Source organism: Zalophus californianus, chromosome X (genome assembly GCF_009762305.2).
Source record: "Zalophus californianus isolate mZalCal1 chromosome X, mZalCal1.pri.v2, whole genome shotgun sequence".
NCBI lineage: Eukaryota > Metazoa > Chordata > Mammalia > Carnivora > Otariidae > Zalophus > Zalophus californianus.
In genome coordinates this window covers 52,851,616-52,870,570 of record NC_045612.1, presented here as the reverse complement: position 1 = coordinate 52,870,570, position 18,955 = coordinate 52,851,616, and the positions used below count along the sequence as shown (strand labels likewise).

Genomic DNA, 18,955 nt, shown 5'->3' with positions numbered 1-18,955 from the left:
AATGAGAATTACAGACCAATATCCTTGAAGAACATGGATGCAAAAATTCTCACTAAAATACTAGCCAATAGGATCCAACAGTACATTAAAAGGATTATTCACCACGACCAAGTGGGATATATCCCTGGACTGCGAGGTTTGTTCAACATCTGCAAATCAATCAACGTGATACAATACATTTTAACAAAAAAAGAACGAGAATCATATGGTCCTCTCAAGAGATGCAGAAAAAGCATTTGAAAAAGTACAGCATCCCTTCTTGATCAAAACTCTTCAGAGTATAGGGATAGAGGGTACATACCTCAATAATATAAAAGCCATCTATGAAAAACCCACGGCGAATATCATTCTCAATGGGGAAAAAGGAGAGCTTTCTCCCTAAGGTCAGAAACACGACAGGCACGTCCACTATCACCACTGCTATTCAACATAGTATTAGAAGTCTTAGCCACAGCAATCAGACAACAAAAAGAAATCAAAGGCATCCAAATCGGCAAAGAAGAAGTGAAACTCTCACTCTTTGCAGATGATATGATACTTTAGGTGGAAAACCCAAAAGAATCCACTCCAAAACTGCTAGAGTTCATACAGGAATTCATTAAAGTGGCAGGATATAAAATCAATGCACAAAAATCAGTGGCATTCCTATACACCAACAACAAGACAAGGAAAGAGAAATTAAAGAGTAGATTCCATTTACAATTGCACCCAAAACCATAAGATACCTAGGAATAAATCTAACCTAAGAGGCAAAGGATCTGTACTCAGAAAACTATAAAATACTCATGAAAGAAATGGAGGAAGACACAAAGAAATGGAAAAACGTTCCATGCTCATGGAATAGAAGAACAAATATTGTGACGATGTCAATGCTACCTAGAGCAATCTACACATTCAATGCAATCGCTATCAAAATACCATCCACTTTTTTCAAAGAAATGGAACAAATAATCCTAAAATTTGTATGGAACCAGAAGAGACCCCGAATTAGCCAGAGGAATATTGAAAAAGAAAAGCAAAGCTGGCAGCATCACAATTCCGGACTTCCAGCTCTATTACAAAGCTGTCATCATCAAGACAGTATGGTGCTGGCACAAAAACAGACACATCGATCAATGGAACAGAATAGAGAGCCCAGAAATGGACCCTCAACTCTATGGTCAACTAATCTTCTACAAAGCAGGAAAGAATGTCCAATGGAAAAAAGTCTCTTCAACAAATGGTGTTGGGAAAATTGGACAGCCATGTGCAGAAGAATGAAACTGGACAATTTCCTTACACCACACACAAAAATAGACTCAAAATGGTTGAAAGACCTAAATGTGAAACAGGAGTCCATCAACATCCTAAAGGAGAACACAGGCAGCAACCTCTTCGACCTCAGCCGCAGGAACGTCTTCCTAGAAACATTGCCAAAGGCAAGGGAAGCAAGGGCAAAAATGAACTATTGGGACTTCATCAAGATAAAAAGCTTTTGCATAACAAAAGAAACAGTCAATAAAACCAAAAGAAAACCGACAGAATGGGAGAAGATATTTGCAAATGACATATCAGATAAAGGGTTAGTATACAAAATCTATAAAGAACTTATCAAACTCAACACCCAAAGAACAAATGATCCAATCAAGAAATGGGTAGAAGACATGAACAGACATTTTTCCAAAGAAGACATCCAAATGGCCAACAGACACATGAAAAAGTGCTCAACATTGCTCGGCATCAGGGAAATCCAAATCAAAACCTCAATGAGATACCACCTCACAGCAGTCAGAATGGCTAAAATTAACAACTCAGAAAATGACATATGTTGGCAGGATGAGGAGAAAGGGGAACCCTCCTACACTGTTGGTGGGAATGCAAGGTGGTGCAGCCACTCTGGAAAACATTATGGAGGTTCTTCAAAAAATTGAAAATATGGCGCCTGGGTGGCTCAGTTGGTTAAGCGACTGCCTTCGGCTCAGATCATGATCCTGGAGTCCTGGGATCGAGTCCCACATCGGGCTTCCTGCTCAGTGGGGAGTCTGCTTCTCCCTCTGACCCTCTTCCCTCTCGTGCTTTCTATCACTCATTCTCTCTCTCTCAAATAAATAAATAAAATCTTAAAAAAAAAAAGTTGAAAATAGAGCTAACATACAATCCAGCAATTGCACTACTGGGTATTTACCACAAAGATACAAATGTAGGGATCCGAAGGGGTATGTGCACCCCAATGTTTATAGCAGCAATGTCCACAATAGCCAAACTGTGGAAAGAGCCAAGATGTCCATTGACAGATGAATGGATAAAGATGAGGTGGTATATATATATACAATGGAATATTATGCAGCCATCAAAACGAATGAAATCTTGCCATTTGCAATGACGTGGATGGAACTGGAGGGTATTATGCTCAGCAAAATAAGTCAATCAGAGAAAGACATGTATCATATGACCTCACTGATATGAGGAATTCTTAATCTCAGGAAACAAACTGAGGGTTGCTGGAGTGGTGGGGGTTGGGAGGGATGGGGTGGCTGGGTGATAGACATTGGGAAGGGTATGCGCTATGGTGAGTGCTGTGAATTGTGCAAGACTGTTGAATCACAGATCTGTACCTCTGAAACAAATAATACATTATATGTTAAAAAAAAGAAGAAGATAGCAGGAGGGGAAGAATGGGGGGTATCAGAGGGGGAGACGAAACATGAGAGACTATGGACTCTGAAAAACAAATTGAGGGTTCTAGAGGGGAGGGGGTGGGACAATGTGTTAGCCTGGTGATGGGTATTAAAGAGGGCACATTCTGCATGGAAAAAAAAAGATTAATAAATGCCCTGGGGAGGGGTTTAAAGTCAGTATCACTCTACTCATTCATTCCATGTCAAATCCACATGGGGTTATCTTTCCCTTCATTTTGAGATTGTTCCATACAGGGTCCAGAACAGAGAAATTACCACCACACACTTTCAGGAATTTTCAATCTATTACTATTGCTGCATTAATTCTAAAGACTTCTTTTCTACACATTGTCCAGCAACTCACTAAATAGATTGAAAATGTACAATGTCACATGGGATCCAAATTCGGTCTGGCCAATATCTATAGTAACAAGTGAACAGCATTCAGTATTCTTCACAAAGGCTTGCCAATTATCTCACCCAATTCATTACTACAGACTGATGCAATTGTTTGTTAAACAACCTATGTTGTGAGAGGAAATTTCACAATGCATTAAGCAATTCTACGTGAGCACATTAGCACATTTGCCCATAATCTGGCATCTACTATAACTATGTGTTTTGTTTTTCATTCCATGCAGTTATTTCCTCCAGAAATTTACCTTGCTGGTTATATTTTGTTGAATCTAGCTATCCAACTAAGTGGAAGTTTCCAAAGACCACAAAATTGATAGAGAAAAATGGTGAGGGACTGGGTAACAAGCAGCTAGCCAGTGATGAAAATTTAAAATACATTGTGTGGTGTGAATTATCCATACATAGATAATCAGAAGTTGACTGTATCTTTCAAAATTCTTTTCATTTCTGGGCTTACATAGCAGTTGTATATTTCTGTATTCTCCTCTACTCTGCACAACCAACAACAATTAACCAAAGCAATTGTTGCAACTCTTCACTTGCATCAGCAGATGCCATCACTAATTATCAAAAAAATCTGGAGCTAGTTTGATCACAACCTCTTAAGTTAGAGATTGATTATTTTCTACATTTGGATGTAATCCTTTTAAGGTGTAATATTCCTAAGGTTTGAAGCTTTCATTGATACATTTTCAAAGGTTTTTTTTATAAAAGGAATTCTTATCTCCATGTATCAATCTACCAATTCCAACCCATGATTTAAACAATAAATACCAAAGTGCACAAGTCACAGAGCTGCTATATAATGTCTTTACCAAGGAAAAATAACAAAAAGGAATTCCACATCTTTTATTTGACACTAAATAGTCTTGAAAGTGCTCTATGCCAATATAGAGGCTATCCAAGGACATTTATGGACATGTTTTACTAATCATTTCTATTAAGCACCTATAGTATACATGGCAGTTTTCTAGACACTATAGAAGATACAAAACATAGTATAGAGACAATACTCGCCCTACACAAGCTTATTATTTAAAATGAGATCTAAAATAAACACATGCAAAAGAAAAGAATAAAAATAAGTCTTATACTGCATTCAAATTGTATATAAGATGCTACAGAATGCAAATAAAGGGAAAAATCAACTAAGATAAAGGTAATTAGGGAAAACTTGAGGTGGATGACTGTTGAGCTGACTTTTTTCCTTGAGAAAATCTGGCTTTTTTTTAAAAAGTAAATTTTCAGCTTGACGTGATTTGGGAACTGGGTGAAAACAAGTGAATATGTTCTTTTATAAGAAAAAAGAGAAGCAAAAGAGATCCATCACCTTCGCAGGGAGAAGGAAAAACTATACTTTATCTTTAGGCCCCCTCTTCTCCAGAATGTCATTCATGTCTTCCACCACAGAATATTCTGTTTTGCCTTGCATTGTTCTACTGAATGATGGAGTAAGATGATAAATTACTTCATCTGAGGATGCAAAACAGGTTAGCTTATACATTGAGGTTACTGGGATACAAATGTGATTGCTCAGGGCACTCTTTTCAAGAAAAGAAAACAAATGATCTTTTATATTTCTTGTAAGAAGCAGCAATTTTGAACACATAAGTCTTCTCCAGCCCAAGTCAAAAGACACGAAGTCCCATTAAAAAAAAAAAAAAAGGTTCTTGCCAAGTTCTTTTGAGGTCCATTAACAAAGAAGATTCATCTCTAACCTCAGCAGGCTGGTCCAATTTGAAGGTCTTTGAAAAATGATTCTACATGATATTCTTGGCTTTTCACAAAGGAAGAAGTCATGTAGCTGATTCAACCAACTATCTATAATTAAAGCTGACTTGTTAGTCACTGTAAGATATGATTATATCCAAAGGAATAGTAACTTTTCTGACAATGACAATCTACATCTATTTAAAATCAGAGGCATAGATCTGCTGCCATTGGTATTACAGCATGATTTTTCTTTGCTCCATCTTTATCCAGAGTTAGATTTCCCAAATTTAGAGAGAGGCTTAGACTCTGAGCCAAAATACTGTTTTTGAATTGCCAGAAACTGCTTGTTAATTTTCCCATGTTATTATAAATTCAATTACAAGCTGAAGCTTAGATAAAATCAAAATTACTTGCTTTGTTATCAAACATCTAACCATCCAGCTGTTCACGATATTAATGTTAATACATTTCACGTACAATAGTATTTTCTAATGTTCTCTGTAGGTTCCCTCATGTCCGTAGTCAATTAATTACTTGTTATATGTGTGCTTATGCAGCCTGGCTTCCTGTTTCCACTACATCTTCCACTCCCACAAAGCCCTAAAACACTTAAATCCTGACATTTATGAATCATAACTAAATGCAATACCTTTCTTTACTTTTCTCCAGAAACAGGTCTCATACTAGAAAGGAGTGAAGTCTAACATCTCTAAGAATCTTTAATAGAATTCTTCTTCATTATCAAACACTATGACCACAATCCACCTATCAATATATGCTATGATGGCAGATATTTGGCATCTTGACAAAAATTGTAGCACCAAATGTGAATAAGGGAGATGGCAAGATATGCTGCTTTCCTTAGCTGAAGATTAAAAAGAAGTAGTGATAATTGAAATAACTGAGAAGCACTGTGTTTGTTTTTATTTTCAGAATGATTAAAAATAAATACTTGAAATCCAAAGATGTGTGTCTATCTGGTAGAAAGAACCATACCATTCAGTCAATAACCAGGAATGATTATTAATGCTACTCCTGAGACAGATCCATGTAGGTGTGAAAATTAATCAAAAAGGAATGAAATTCTTACCAAAAAACAAGCAAATCTGATTCAATAATAAGCAAAATTCACTGACGTGAAAAAGAGTTTCTTGGAAACTGAGTACAACTTCAACTGTTTCTCTTCCTCATACTAATCCCTTCCTGAATTGCTGTATATCTATAGCTTCTTGAATCACCTGAGTCCTTCTGAACCTGCCTTGGAATTTTAGGCTCTTTAGTAACCTGTTTCAGACTAACAAATACTATTCCTGCCCCATCAACTACACATCCATACATACTTTACCAGCCTCAGTCATTGTCCATCTAGCTAAATAAATAAGTTATGCTCATTCCAAACCACCCATACACAATCATACTTAACAGGGAAAAAATTAGCCAGGGGAAGAAACAAGAAAAAGGACATTTTAGACTAGGGGAATAGCATGAGCAGAGGCATGAAGCACAAAATACCATGCTATGTGTAGAAAACTGCAATCATTGCTGGAAGAAGTACAAGTTGAGGTTCACTAGAGAAGGGGCATCTTCATTGCATTCAGTTATATGCCACATAAACTAAAGTGCAGATTACACAAATATTTTAAGGTGATAGTGAATCAGTGAATCCATGTTTGGCATATGAGTATTAAATAATATATAAGTTAAGAGAATGTAGAGTCTTTATCCATACCTAATTGCCCTTTTGTCAATAAACTTTCATAATGTCTCAGTTTCAACATGTAATATTAGTGTGTAATGTTAAGACATGAGAGCTGTTTTCGGGGTTTTTTGTTGTTGTTTTTTCTTTTGTAATGCAAGTGCATTGCCAGTCACATGGCTAGATAAAGAGCCAGGCTACCCCCTCAAATCATCCCCAAACTAAGGCTCCTTTGTTTTATGAGATCTTGGCTCATTTTAATAACACCATGTGAGTCACTTGCCTGTTCTCTTTCCATGTTTTAAATTCCCAATCTTATGTTTTAAATCTGCCAATAAAGAGTTGAGCTCATGGGGGGTGGAGCAAGATGGCAGAGAAGTAGGAGACCTGGATTTCATCTGGTCTCAGGAATTCAGCTGAATAGGGATCAAACCATTTTGAACACCTACAAACTCAACAGGAGATCGAAGAGAAGAATAACAACAACTCTCTGAACAGAAAAGCAACCACTTACTGGAAGGTAGGACATGCAGAGAAGTGAATCCAAGGTGATATTCGGGAGGATAGACGGTGGGGGAGAGGGCCTCCGTTGGCTGCTTCTGGCAAGTGATAGAGCAGTGGAGCACAAAATCAGAACTTTTAGAAGTCAGCTCCACTGAGGGATGTCGCTCCAGTGGCTAAGCAGGGGGTGGAAGCCTCATGGGACAGCGTGGTCTCAGGACCCTCGGGGTCACAGAAAGACCTGGAGTGCCAGAGTGCAGCAGAGCTCCCAAGTATCAGAGCAGGGAGGCTGGCTGCAGAGATGGAGCTGAGGAGTGGGCTCTCAGCTCGGGGTTGCAATAACTGTGATTGGCGACACAGTCGGGCCACATCTCCTCCAGCAGGGACCCAACAAGTGGCAGATCCGGGGACACTCCCCTTCCTCCCCCGGGAGGAGCGCGTGGGAGTGCACCACAGGGATCTGCTGGGTTTGGAGACTCCACACCGAGTCGGGTGCCAGAGATAGAAATGCTCAGTCACAGACAGGGTGATAACGGAGTGTGGCCGGAGATGGGGGAGAAGGGAGTGATTGACTGCTTTTCTCTGGGGGCTCACTGAGAAGTGGGGCCCCTGAGTTCTCAGCTCCTCTGGGGCGGAGAATGGGAGGCCACCATTTTCACTCTCGTCCTCCAAAGCTGTACGGAAAGCTTGCAGGGAACAAAAGCTCCCAAGAGCAAACCAGAGCAGATTGCTTAGCCCGGACTGGCAAGGGCGGGGCAACTCCGCCTCAGGCAAAGACATTTGGGAACCACGACAACATGCCCCTTCCCCAGGAGATCAGCATGAACAGCCAGCCAAGACCAAGTTTACCGATCAAGGAGAACGGGAGAACTCCAGCACTAGGGGAATACTGCACATAGAATTCATGGCTTTTTTACCATTAGTTTTTCATTAGTAGATTCATTAGTTTTTCAAAGTTAATTTTTTTAACTGTTTTTTTTTTGAATATTTCTCTTTCCCTTTTTCAACCAACATTTTATCAATCCCTTTTGGAAAAAAAAAACATTTTTATTTTTCATTTTTAGAGTCATATTCTATCCCTTCATAGTAGATACCCTTATTTTTGGCATATATATATAAGTTGTTCTCTCTTTAAAATTTTGAGATACACTTTCTTCTAACAAATCAAAATATACCCTAAATCACTAGTGTATGGCTTTGATCTAGTCTACCTGATCACATTGTCTCCCTTTTTTTTAAATCTTCTTCTTTCTTTTTTCAAACAACTTATTTATCAATTCCTTTTATAAAATCTTTTATAATTCCCATCTTTACAGTCATCTTCCATCCCTTCATTATATCAACCCTTATTTTGTACATATATAAGTCTTTCTTTCCTTAAAAATTTGGGAGGCATGTTCTTCTAACACACCAAAATACGCCCAAAATCTAGTGTGTGGCACTGATATATGCACCAGCCTGATCATATTTGATCATATTCTGTTTATTTTTGTTTTGTTCTGTTCTTGTTTGTTTTTACCTTTTTCTTTTGTTTTTTTTTTGTTTTTTTCTTCTCTTTCTTTTTTCTTTCTTTCCCTTTTTTTCCCCTGGTTTTAGGTCTTTTCTGATTTGTTTAGAGTATATTTGCTGGGGACGTTGTCCACCTGTTAGCATTTTGTTCTCTCATTCATCTATCATCCTCTGGACAAAATGACAAGATGAAAAAATCACCTCAGCAAAAAGAACAAGAGGCAGTACCGTCTGCCAGGGACCTACTCAATACGGACATTAGTACAATGTCAGACATAGAGATCAGAATCATGATTTTAAAGATACTAGCTCAGCTTGAAAAAAGCATGGAAGTTATTACAGAAACCCTTCCTGGAGAAATAAAAGAACTAAAATCTAACCAAATCGAAATCAAAAAGGCTATTAATGAGGTGCAATCAAAAATGGGGGCACTAACTGCTAGGATAAATGAGGCAGAAGAGAGAATCAGTGATATAGAAGACCAAATGATGGAAAATAAAGAAGCTGAGAAAAAGAGAGATAAACAACTACTGAATCACGAGGGCAGAATTTGAAGGATAAGTGATACGATAAGACCAAACAACATTAGAATAATTGGGATCCCAGAAGAAGAAAGAGAGAGGGGCAGAAGGTATATTGGAGCAAATTATAGCAGAGAACTTCCCTAATTTGGGGAAGGAAACAGACATCAAAATCCAGGAGGCAGAGAACCCCTCTCAAAATCAATAAAAATAAGTCAACACCCCAACATCTAATACTACAACTTACGAGTCTCAGAAACAAAAGAAAATCTTGAAAGCAGCTCGGGAGAAGAGATATGTAACCTATAATGGTAGAAACATTAGATTGGCAACAGACCTATCCACAGAGACCTGGCAGGCCACAAAGGACTGACAGGATAACTTCAGAGCACTAAACGAGAAAAATATGCAGCCAAGAATACTATATCCAGCTAGGCTGTCATTGAAAATTGAAGGAGAGATAAAAAGCTTCCAGGACAAACAAAAACTAAAGGAATTTGCAAGCACAAAACCAGCCCTACAAAAAATATTGAAAGTGGTCCTCTAAGCAAAGAGAGAGCCTAAAAGCAGCATAGACCGGAAAGGAATACAGACAATATACAGTAACAGTCACCTTACAGGCAATACAATGGCACTAAATTCATATCTTTCAATAGTTACCCTGAATGTAAATGGGCTAAATGCCCCAATCAAAAGACACAGACTATCAGATTGGATAAAAAAACAAGACTCATCGATATGCTGTCTGCAAGAGACTAATTTTAGACCCAAAGACACCCCCAGATTGAAAGTGAGGGGGTGGAAAACCCTTTACCATGCTAATGGACACCAAAAGAAAGCTGGGGTGGCAATCCTTATATCAGAAATTAGATTTTAAAACAAAGACTGTAATAAGAGATGAGGAAGGACACTATATCCTACTTAAAGGGTCTATCCAACAAGAAGATCTGACAATTATAAATATCTATGCCCCTAGCATGGGAGCAGCCAATTATATAAGGCAATTAATAACAAAAGCAAAGAAACACATTGACAACAATACAATAATAGTGGGGGACTTTAACACCCCCCTGACTGAAATGGACAGATCATCTAAGCAAAAGATCAACAAGGAAATAAAGACTTTAAATGACACACTGGACCAAATGGACTTCACAGACATATTCAGAACAGTCCATCCCAAAGCAACGGAATACACATTCTTCTCTAGTGCCCATGGAACATTCTCCAGAATAGATCACATCCTAGGTCACAAATCAAGTCTCAACCGATACCAAAAGATTGGGATTATTCCCTGCATATTTTCAGACCACAGTGCTTTGAAACTAGAACTCAATCACAAGAGGAAATTCAGAAAGAACTCAAATACATGGAGGCTAAAGAGCATCCTACTAAAGAATGAATGGGTCAACCAGGAAATTAAAGAAGAATTAAAAAAATTCATGGAAACCAATGAAAATGAAAAGACATCTGTTCAAAATCTATGGGATACAGCAAAGGCAGTCCTGAGAGGAAAGTATATAGCAATACAAGCCTTTCTCAAGAACAAGAAAGGTCTCAAATACACAACCTAACCCTACACCTAAAGGAGCTAGAGAAAAAACAGCAAATAAAGCCTAAACCCAGCAGGAGAAGAGAAATAATAAAGATCAGAGCAGAAATCAATGAAATAGAAACCAAAAGAACAGTAGAACAGATCAATGAAACTAGGATCCGGTTCTTTGAAAGAATTAACAAGATTGATAAACCCCTGGCCAGACTTATCAAAAAGAAAAGAGAAATGACACAAATCAGCAAAATCATGAATGAAAGAGGAGAGATCACAACCAACACCAAAGACATACGAACAATTATAAGAACATATTATGAGCAACTCTATGCCAGTAAATTAGATAACCTGGAAGAAATGGATGCATTCCTAGAGATGTATTAACTACCAAAATTGAACCAGGAAGAAATAGAAAACCTGAACAGACCTATAACCACTAAGGAAATTGAAGCAGTCATCAAAAATCTCCCCCCCCCAAAAAAGCCCAGGGCCAGATGGTTTCCCAAGGGAATTCTACCAAACATTTAAATTTGAATTACTACCTACTCTCCTGAAACTGTTCCAAGAAATAGAAATGGAAGGAAAACTTCCAAACTCATTTTATGAAGCCACCATTACCTTCATCCCAAAACCAGACAAAGACCCCATCAAAAAGGAGAATTACAGACCAATATCCTTGATGAACATGGATGCAAAAATTCTCACCAAAATACTAGCCAATAGGATCCAACAGTACATTAAAAGGATTATTCACCATGACCAAGTGGGATTTATCCCTGGCCTGCAAGGTTGGTTCAACATCCGCAAATCAATCAACGTGATACAATATATTAACAAAAGAAAGAACAAGAACCACATGATCCTCTCAATAGATGCGGAAAAAGCATTTGACAAAGTACAGCACCCTTTCTTGATCAAAACTCTTCAGAGTATAGAGATAGAGAGCACATACCTCAATATCATAAAAGCCATCTATGAAAAACCTACAGTGAATATCATTCTCAATGGGGAAAAGCTGAGAGCTTTCCCCCTAAGTTCAGGAACGCAGCAGGGATGTCCACTATCACCACTGCTATTCAACATAGTATTAGAAGTCCTAGCCACAGCAATAAGACAACAAAAAGAAATCAAAGGCATCCAAATTGGCAGAGGAAGTGAAACTCTCACTCTTTGCAGATGATATGATACTTTAGGTGGAAAACCCAAAAGACTCCACCCCAAAACTGCTAGAACTCATACAGGAATTCAGTAAAGTGGCAGGGTATAAAAATCAATGCACAGAAATCAGTGGCCTTCTTATACACCAACAAGACAGAAGAGAGGCAAATTAAGGAGTCAATCCCATTTGCAAATGCACCCAAAACCATAAAATACCTAGGAATAAATCTAACCTAAGAGGCAAAGGATCTGTACTCAGAAAACTATAAAATACTCATGAAAGAAATGGAGGAAGACACAAAGAAATGGAAAAATATTCCATGCTCATGGAATAGAAGAACAAATATTGTGACGATGTCAATGCTACCTAGAACAATCTACACATTCAATGCAATCCCTTTTTTCAAAGAAATGGAGCAAATAATCCTAAAATTTGTATGGAACCAGAAGAGACCCCAAATAGCCAGAGGATTGTTGAAAAAGAAGAGCAAAGCTGGTGGCATTGCAATTCCGGACTTCCAGCTCTATTACAAAGCTGTCATCATCAAGACAGTATGGTGCTGTCACAAAAACAGACACATAGATCAATGGAACAGAATAGAGAGCCCAGAAATGGACCCTCAACTCTGTGGTCAACTAATCTTCTACAAAGCAGGAAAGAATGTCCAATGGAAAAAAGACAGTCTCTTCAACAAATGGTGTTGGGAGAATTGGACAGCCACATGCAGAAGAATGAAACTGGACCATTTCCTTACACCACACACAAAAATAGACTCAAAATGGTTGAAAGACCTAAACGTGAGACAGGAGTGCATCAAAATCCTAACGGAGAACACAGGCAGCAACCTTTTCGACCTCAGCCGCAGGAACTTCTTCCTAGAAACATCGCCAAAGGCAAGGGAAGCAAGGACAAAAATGAACTATTGGGACTTCATCAAGTTAAAAAGCTTTTGCACAGCAAAAGAAACAGTCAATAAAACCAAAAGAAAACCGACAGAATGGGAGAAGATATTTGCAAATGACACATCAGATAAAGGGCTAGTATCCAAAATCTATAGAGAACTTATCAAACTCAACACTCAAAGAACAAATGATCCAATCAAGAAATGGGCAGAAGACATGAACAGACATTTTTCCAAAGAAGACATCCAAATGGCCAACAGACACATGAAAAAGTGTTCAACATTGCTCGGCATCAGGGAAATCCAAATCAAAACCTTAATGTGATACGACCTCACACCAGTCAGAATGGCTAAAATTAACAAGTCAGGAAACGACAGATGTTGGCGGGGATGCGGAGAAAGGGGAACACTCCTACACTGTTGGTGGGAATGCAAGTTGGTGCAACCACTCTGGAAAACAGTATGGAGGTTCCTCAAACAGTTGAAAATAGAGCTACCATACGATCCAGCAATTGCACTACTGGGTATTTACCACAAAGATACAAATGTAGGGATCCGAAGGGGTACATGCACCCCAGTGTTTATAGCAGCAATGTCCACAATAGCCGAACTGTGGAAAGAGCCAAGATGTCCATCGACAGATGAATGGATAAAGAAGAAGTGGTATATATACATAATGGAATATTATGCAGCCATGAAAAGGAATGAGATCTTGCCATTTGCAACGACGTGGATGGAACTGGAGGGTGTTATGCTGAGTGAAATAAGTCAATCAAAGAAAGACATGTATCATATGACCTCACTGATATGAGGAATTCTTAATCTCAGGAAACAAACTGAGGGTTGCTGGAGTGGTGGGGGGTGGGAGGGATGGGGTGGCTGGGTGATAGACATTGAGGAGGTTATGTGCTAATGCGAGTGCTGTGAATTGTGCAAGACTGTTGAATCACAGATCTGTACCTCTGAAACAAATAATGGAATATATGTTAAGAAAAATAAAAAGAAGATAGCAGGAAGGGAAGAATTAAGGGGGGGAACTCGGAGGGGGAGACGAACCATGAGAGACGATGGACTCTGAAAAACAAACTGAGGGTTCTAGAGGAGAGGGGGGGGATAGGTTAGCCTGGTGATGGGTATTAAAGAGTGCACGTTCTGCATAGAGCACTGGGTGTTATGCACAAACAATAAAACATGGAACACTACATCCAAAACTAATGATGTAATGTATGGTGATTAACATAACAATAAAAGAAGATTCAGGAAGACATATATCTCTACAGATATCCTATATGTATATATAACATTTTTTATATGTTGTACATTATATATAATATAGTTTATACAAAATTTTACTAAAAAAAATAGAGTTGAGCTCATGAAACCTTTGGCCCCCACCCTCAACCCCAATAAAACAGAACCTCCAGCCCAATGTGCTCTCTTTCCCTACCTGTGACTTTGTTGTGTGGGTCCAAATGTGCTGTGTAATTTTCCAGTCTTCTAAGAATAAACCTTTATTTTTTCGGTTTTCTGATGGTTGTTCCTGAAGGGCATCTTGCAATCATAATAAGAATCACAAAGGCCAGTTCAACCACATTAATTATTGATGGGCTGAGACCAGCACAAAGCACAGTGTCATTAAACTTCCAGTTAAAAAATTATATAATACATTCATACATTCATCTTTCTTCTGCATGTGGCTGTCCAATTTTCTCAACACCATTTGTTGAAGAGACTGTCTTTTTTCCATTGGACATTCTTTCCTGTTTTGTTGAAGATTAACTGACCATAGAGTTGAGGGTCCATTTCTGGGCTCTCTATTCTGTTCCATTGATCTATGTGTCTGTTTTTGTGACAGTACCATACTGTCTTGATGATGACAGTTTTGTAATAGAGCTTGAAGTCTGAAATTGTAATGCTGCCAGCTTTGCTTTTCTTTTTCCACATTCCTCTGGCTATTCGAGGTCTTTTCTGGTTCCATACAAATTTTAGGATTATTTGTTCCATTTCTTTGAAAAAAGTGGATGGTATTTTGATAAGGATTGCATTGAATGTGTAGATTGCTCTAGGTAGCATTGACATCGTCACAATATTTGTTCTTCCAATCCATGAGCATGGAATATTTTTCCATTTCTTTGTGTCTTCCTCCATTTCTTTCATGAGTATTTTATAGTTTTCTGAGTACAGATCCTTTGCCTCTTAGGTTAGATTTATTCCTAGGTATCTTATGGTTTTGGGTGCATTTGCAAATGGGATTGACTCCTTAATTTGCCTCTCTTCTCTCTTGTTGGTGTATAGGAAGGCCACTGATTTCTGTGCATTGATTTTATACCCTGCCACTTTACTGAATTCCTGTATGAGTTCTAGCAGTTTTGGGGTGGAGTCTTTTGGGTTTTCCACCTAAAGTATCATATCATCTGCAAAGAATGAGAGTTTGACTTCTTCTTTGCCGATTTGGATGCCTTTGATTTCTTTTTGTTGTCTGATTGCTGTGGCTAGGACTTCTAATACTATGTTGAATAGCAGTGGTGATAGTGGACATGCCTGCTGTGTTCCTGACCTTAGGGGGAAAGCTCTCCGTTTTTCCCCATTGAGAATGATATTTGCTGTGGGTTTTTCATAGATGGCTTTTATGATATTGAGGTATGTACCTTCTATGCCTATACTCTGAAGAGTTTTGATCAAGAAAGGATGCTGTACTTTGTCAAATGCTTTTCTTGCATCTGGGTATTTACCCCAAAGATACAAACGTAGGGATCCGAAGGGATACGTGCACCCCAATGTTTATAGCAGCAACGTCCACAATAGCCAAACTATGGAAAGAGCCAAGATGTCCACCGACAGATGAATGGATAAAGAAGATGTGATATATATATATATATATATATATATATATATATATATATACACACACACACACACAATGGAATATTATGCAGCCATCAAAAGGAATGAAATCTTGCCATTTGCAATGATGTGGATGGAACTGGAAGGTATTATGTTGAGCTAAATTAGTCAATCAGAGAAAGACATTTAACATATGACCTCACTGATATGAGGAATTCTTAATCTCAGGAAACAAACTGAGGGTTGCTGGAGTGGTGGGGGTTGGGAGGGATAGGGTGCCTGGGTGATAGACATTGGGGAGGGTATGTGCTATGGTGAGCACTGTGAATTGTGTAAGACTGTTGAATCACAGACCTGTACCTCTGAAACAAATAATACATTATATGTTAAACAAAAAAAAAAAAAAGAAGAAGAAGAAGAAGATAACAGGAGGGGAAGAATGAAGGGGGGAAATCGGAGGGGGAGATGAACATGAGAGACTATGGACTCTGAGAAACAAACTGAGGGTTCTCAAGGGGAGGGGCGTGGGGGGATAGGTTAGCCTGGTGATGGGTATTAAAGAGGGCACGTTCTGCATGGAGCACTGGGTGTTATATGCAAACAATGAATCATGGAACACTACATCAAAAACTAATGATGTAATGTATGGTGATTAACATAACATAATAATAAAAAAATAATAATACATTCATCTTTTCTTATTTATTAATTGACCCAAGCTTTGTAATATGGTGCCTTTCAAAGTATAAACTATAGACCCTACAGCAGAAAACTCACTTGATCCTTGGTAAAATGTAGATTCCGAAACTCAGGCTATATCTGCTAAATGAAAGTAGAGCCTAGGAATCTGAATTTTGACAAACACTTCCAGCTTAACTTAATGCACAATACCATCTAACCGTATCACTAACATGACACCTGGCTGTGGTAAGTTAGACAAGAGTGCTGCTGATAGAAGGTTAGTACATACTGACTCGTGTCTGCTGAAATTTGTGTCAGTGTTTGCCAAGGCACAGTCCTCAGGGTCCTGCTTGCTGGAGATGCTCTAGAAAAAAATTTCTGTGCTCAAATACATTTGTGATACAACCAAATTATTTATTTATCTTAGATAGCCCCAGTGAATATTAACAGAGTAAAGGTTCTGAGTAGTCCTACATTAAAAGTAAAACTTTAAACCAGCATTTCCCAAACTTATTTAACTATAAAACCCTTCATTATCATAAACCTATTAACATAGTATAGAATGAGTATATTAATATGAGTACATTTAGAAAATAATGTTCTAATGTTTTGCTGTTAAATATGGTGTTGGCATTTATCATATTATTGAATTATTTTCCATTTTTAGTTCATTAAGATTTTTTATTTATTTTTATTTTTAAAGATTTTTTTAAATCATAGATATATTGGAATATATTTTAAAATGAGGGATATAACTCATTTGAATAACATAACTCATATAACTCATGAAAAGTAACAAAAAACATTGAGATTCCATGTTTTCTTAAAAAATTGTTCAATTTATTGTGTTATTACTTATGATCTAAATAACTTTATAAGAAGAAATCCACCAACAAAATTTAGTTGACAAATTGTGAGTCATAAAACAGTAAAATACAGCTCAGTTCTCCTGTTAGAATGTTAACAAATTTTATTTGATAACTAAGTGGTAAATAATTGGACACAATACTAGCAGATCAATGTGACTTGTAAAGCAACCATCAGCAGTTACAATTCAGATTCTGTTTTCAAGGATTTCCTCATTAATGTGGCATTCCACTTCCTGTCACACAGGTGATGTACTCTCCATTATCTGGCATTGGATTCACTGCACTGTAGATTTATTTGTGAGATTCTGAGCCCATCTTTGTCACCTCACACCAGACTGCTGAGCTAGCCCCTGATCCTAAGACACTGGAAACACACTGAAAACATCTTAGTCTGTCTGCTCAAATTTTACCCAAGTAGCATTCCTTCTACCTACTTACAAATTGCAGCCAAGAAAACAAACTTTCACTTTTATATAGATAATGTTTCCAGAAAGCACGATTTACTATATTTATGCATCAATTCACTTGACCTTACTGATACTACTTTCACCTGTTTATCCATCATAACCTCCTTATTACCTTAGAAACCTCTAACTTCTCTTTAGAGTTTTAAATAAAATCAAGCCCATTTATGGAAGTACAGACATGGAATCTTTTTAAAGCTGACAATGAGCATGATACAAGCAGTAATAATATAAGGTAGAAATTATTTGCTTTAAAGACTGTATCAAATATTATAAAATGTCCCATTGTGAAAAGCAGTTTAGTACAGAATTAGCAATCAAGGCTTTTTGCCAGCCTCCTTAGGAGCTAGCTATTAAAACTTGTTTGGAACCTTAGCATGAGAAAGCCTGCAGCAACTTAAACTACTGTGTTTCATCTGAAATGCATTTATAGTTATGAAAAGCACAGCAAAACATCTGCAAAAGAAAGAAAGCACTAGAGGTTTAGAAGGGCAAGTTAGTAACGCTTCCAGAATTATCCCAGGGCCTGTCAGGGAATGTTAAAAAAGAGGCTTCCCCAACAGCTGCCAGAGACAGAACTGGAGCTGCCAAGACTTAAAGGAAGCAACACAGGGTGGAAGGACCCAAGGGATTTCTATCTTGTAAGCTCAGAGTGAGGAAATGTAGATAGGCGCTAACCTCTGAAGTAGAGGAATATAAAAAGAAATAGAATGGGTTGAGCCTTGTATAATCAACACAATCTGTACACAAACAAGAGGATATATTCCATAATATGCAAAGTACTCATTACAGTGATTTCCAAAGAGTACTTTCTTAGTTGCTAATTTAGATGGAATAAAACTAAATTTACACATGTGTTAATAAATTAGGAGCTTGATCAGAAAGATTCAAAAATGCATTTGCAAAAGAAAATAGAATATATGAGTGCTTGCTTTGGCAGTGCATATACTAAAATTAGAATGATACAGAGAAGATTAGCAGGGCCCCTGCACAAAGATGACACCAAATTTGTGAAGCATTTTATAAAAAGAAAAGAAAAAATAGAATATATGAGTGGAAAGTCAAAAAAGGCAGCATGGAAAATTCCAAGTAATTAATACTCTTAAAGATTGACAAGCACTTGAGTCAAGTTCATGATAAATTCAGAAAGCATATTCAGGAATTTAAGAAGACATCAACTAATATTGATGGGTTATTTTTGCCTCAATTTATCCTAGCCAAGTCATTTATCCTCTCATTCCTCTTTCTTATAATCTTCTAGGTCATTCATAGGCCAAATATATGTTAAATGGAAATTTACAGAGATTTATGTTAAGAAATTTACAATAAAATGTAAATCTATGTTGATTATATTTCCATCATTAAGTGTTTAGTAGTAACTTTAGACACACGGTAGAAATAATGTACAGAAAGTTCAATGCATTTATTCTATGAGGAGTTATAAATCTAAGATTATACCAGATAGCTGTCACTG

General features: G+C 37.6%; 1 pseudogene; it reads left to right on the top strand.

Annotated features, from left to right (window-relative positions):
- The first annotated feature begins 18,407 nt into the window (after positions 1-18,407).
- Positions 18,408-18,505, top strand: LOC113931619 (annotated as a pseudogene).
- Positions 18,506-18,955: the final 450 nt, after the last annotated feature.